The sequence below is a fragment of the Chiloscyllium plagiosum genome, chromosome 12 (genome assembly GCF_004010195.1).
Source record: "Chiloscyllium plagiosum isolate BGI_BamShark_2017 chromosome 12, ASM401019v2, whole genome shotgun sequence".
NCBI lineage: Eukaryota > Metazoa > Chordata > Chondrichthyes > Orectolobiformes > Hemiscylliidae > Chiloscyllium > Chiloscyllium plagiosum.
The window spans coordinates 81243810-81247934 of NC_057721.1; the positions used below are offsets into that span (position 1 = coordinate 81243810).

Genomic DNA, 4125 nt, shown 5'->3' on the forward strand with positions numbered 1-4125 from the left:
TGAATAGGAAGAGTTTGGAGGGATATGGGCCGGGTGCTGGCAGGTGGGACTAGATTGGGTTGGGATATCTGGTCGGCATGGACGGGTTGGACCAAAGGGTCTGTTTCCATGCTGTACATCTCTATGACTCTATGACTCTGAGTAACAAAGAGGATGGATAAGGGCAGAGCTGTGGACGTGATCTATATAGACTTCAGTAAGGTTTCGACAAGGTTCCTCTTGGGAGACTGGTTAGCAAGGTTAGATCTCATGGAATACAGGGAGAACTAGCCATTTGGATACAGAACTGGCTCAAAGGTAGAAGACAGAGGGTGGTGGTGGAGGGTTGTTTTTCAGATTGGAGGGGTGTGACCAGTGGAGTGCCACAAGGATCGGTGCTGGGTCCTCCACTTTTTGTCATTTACATAAATGATTTGGATGCGTGCATAAGAGGTACAGTTAGTAAGTTTGCAGATGACACCAAAATTGTTGGTGTGGTGGACAGCGAAGAGGGTTACCTCTGAGTATACACACACACACAACAGACAGACAGGCCCATGCACACTATGCACACACTACAGACAGACATTGTGAGTTCAACATCCTACTGTGGAAAGTACAACAGAAGTGCAGCATTGTCAGTGGTGCCACCTTCCGGATGAGAGGTCTGCCCCCTGCAGGTAGAATTGTGATGGGACTTATGCTGTGGAGAGGAAAGGAAGACCAAAAGGGAAGGCAAAGGGTTGGGGGTCACCTGCCGGCCACCAGATTTCCATAAGATCATAAAACATAGGAGTAGAAGTAAGGCCATTCGGCCTATTGAGTCCACTCCACCATTTAATCATGGCTGATGGGCATTTCAACGCCACTTACCAGCACTCTCCCTGTATTCCTTAATTCCTTGCGAGATTCAGAATTCATCAATCTTTGCCCTGAAGACATTTAATATTCTGGCCTCCACTGTGCTCTGTGGCAATGACTCTCTGGCTGTAGAAATATCTCCTCATTTCCTATCTAAATTGGCCCCTCTAATTCTGAGGCTGTGCCCACGGGTCCTAGTATCCCCACCTGACGGAAACAAAATCCCAGCGTCCACCCTTTCTAAGCCATGCGTTATCTTGTAAATTTCTATTAGATCCCCCCTCAACCTTCTAAACTCTAATGAATTCAATCCCATGATCCTCAGCCATTCATCGTATGTAAGACCTACCATTCCAGGGATCATCCGTGTGAATCTCCGCAGGACACGCTCCAGTGTCAGTATGTCCTTCCTGAGGTGTGGAGCTCAAAATTGGACACAGTATTCTAAATGGGGCCTAACTAGAGCTTTATAAAGTCTCAGAAGCACACCGCTGCTTTTATATTCCAATCCTCGTGAGATAAATGACAACATTACATTTGCTTTCTTAACCATGGACTTAACCTGCAAGTTAACCTTTACAGAATCCTGGACTAGCACTCCCAGATCCCTTTATAGTTTGGCTTTATGAGTTTTCTTACTGTTTAGAAAATAGTCCGTGTTTTTTTTTCCAAAGTGCAAGACCTCAAAGTGCATTTACTCACGTTGAATTTTATCAGCCATTTCCTGGACCACTCTCCCAAACTGTCTAGATCCTTCTGCAGCCTCCCCACTTCCTCAGTACTACCTGCCTGTCCACCTAACTTCATATCATCAGCAAACTGCACTAGAATGCCCCCAGTCCCATCATCCAGATCATTAATATATAATGTGAACAGCTGCAACCCCAACACTGAACCTGCGGGACACCGCTTGTCACCGGCTGCCATTCCGAAAAAGAACCTTTTATCCCAACTCTCTGCCTTCTGTCAGACAGTCAATCCTCAATCCATACCAGTAGCTCACCTCGAACACCATGGGCCCTCACCTTGCTCAGCAGCCTCCCATGAGGGAGACTTCCCTCGTGAAGCAGATGAGTTTTTATATTTGATAGTGGTCATCATTAGGCTAACTTTCTAATCCCAGATTGATTTAAGTTTCACCATGGTGGGATTTGAACCCACATGACTCGAACTTTAGTTGGGACAATCTGCATTACCAGCTCATGGACATTTCTACGACAGCACTGCCTGATGGATGGAAAGGTAAAGCTGTAATAAAGGAACAAAGCATTCTTCCAGAGTAAGTGTTTGTGGCAGAATCATGAGGGCCTCTGTTTGAATGAAGCAGCATGAAAAACGAGATTCAGACCAGCACACAGTAAAACAAAGGATTGAGAGCTGATGCTCTGAAATTGCTAAACTCATTGATGAGTCCAAAAGTCTGGAAAATGCTTAATCAGAAATTGGAATATTGCCCCTTGATCTGGAATACGAAAGCAGACAAAGGCTAGAACCATGACAGGTCAGGTCTAATACTGATATGGTCCCGAAACTGGTGCTCGGGGCGGGGGGCGCGGGGGGCTCCTATTGTCTGCCGTTCTAGCTTCTATCTTGCAGATATTGAGCATCAACGTTCCACACTTCTTTGACCCTCTCACCACACATTAAGACCACTTCTTTCCCCGCCCAGAGTCATATTCAACATGATTCATAGATTCCGTACAGCACAGATAGAGGCCATTCAGCCCATCAAGTCTGCACCAACCCTCCGAAGAGCATCCCACCCAGACCCACCTTCTGACCCCATCCCCATAACACACTGCATTTCCCATGGCCAATCCACCTAACCTACACGTTGTTGGACGGTGGGAGGAAACTGGAGCACCCAGAGGGAACCTCTTGCACAAGGAGAATGTGCAAATGTCACACAGTCCCCCGAGGGTAGAATTGAACCTGGGTCCCTGATGCTGTGAGGCAGCAGTGCTAACCACTGAGCCACTGTGCCGCCCACAACACTTGTGGGATGTGAATGTCACTAGCTGACCAGCATTCACTGCCCATCCCTAGTTAGCTTTGAACTCAATGGCTTGCTGGGTCATTTCAGAGGGCAGCTAAGAGTCAACAATGTTGCTGTGTGCCTGGAGTCACATATAGGCCAGACCAGGTAAGGATGGCAGTTTCCTTCCCGAAAGGACATTGATGAACCAGATGGTTTTTTTTTCCAATAACAGTTTCTTCATTCCAAAACTTTTTTTATTGAATTCAAATTCCACCGTCATCTGTCACAGGATTCGAGCCTGGATCCCCAGAACACTAGTTGAGTTTCTGGATTAATAATCTCACGACAACACCATAGGGCATCGCCTCTCCACTGATGCTGCCTGATCAACTGAGCAGTTCCTCTATTCTGTACTTTGAGATTTCCAACACCTGTCATATTCACTTTCTTCCTCCCTTATGGTTTAGCCAATAACGACCCCTCCAGCAACTTCACAGAAAGTGTTAGTCTGGTCTTTGGCACATTGCAATGTTGTGGGAACTTGCTAAGTGCACTTTAGCTGCATCATATTCTACACTACATTGTGGTCATAAAGTTCTTCTTTGGTTGTAAAACACTTTGAGATGTCCTTCAGTTGTGACAGGCTATAATTGTCGTCCTTTTTGTTCCTGAGACACCTGCATGCAGAAACACAGAGAAGCACATGCAAGCAGACATGCACACAAACAGAGACTGAAAGAGCCGGGCAGAATGCTGAGAGTCTTGCGTGGTTACTGAATGAGATCACACCTACAATCAGAGCTGATTAGTATCTGCGATAAGTAGTTGATTACAGGATAGAAAGATGAGAGGTTTGTAGCCAGACTCAGACTGCCACTGATAGGAATCTCAACTTCTATCAGCAAATACTGAAGCAAAGTTACAATAGTTTAGAAATCAGCCTGGTTCTCCCTCTGCTGTGTGCGTGCGTGCCTGAGTATACATGTGTGTGTCTGCCTGAGTGTACACGTGCATGTGTGTGTGTAAGTCTGAGTGTGTATGCATGAGTTTGTGTGCACGTGTGTGTGTGAGTGAGTGAGTGTAGTCTTGAGTGGAAATGTCTGAGTTTTTGTATGCATGAGTGTATCTGGGTGTGAGTGTACATGTGTGTGTATGTGTGTAGTGTATGTCTGTGCATATATGTTCATATATGTGGTGTCCAGCAATGGGTGCATGTGTGCCTATGTGTGTATCTGTGCATATGCCTGTGCTTGTGTCAGAGTATATACGTGTATATATCTTATACGTGCCTGTGTTTATATATGCGT

General features: G+C 45.9%; 1 protein-coding gene across 3 annotated transcripts in view; it reads right to left on the minus strand.

Annotated features, from left to right (window-relative positions):
• The window catches only part of robo1 (roundabout, axon guidance receptor, homolog 1 (Drosophila)), a 368608-nt gene that overhangs the window by 110255 nt on the left and 254228 nt on the right, over positions 1 to 4125 (minus strand). The gene's annotated exons all lie outside the window — the stretch shown is intronic.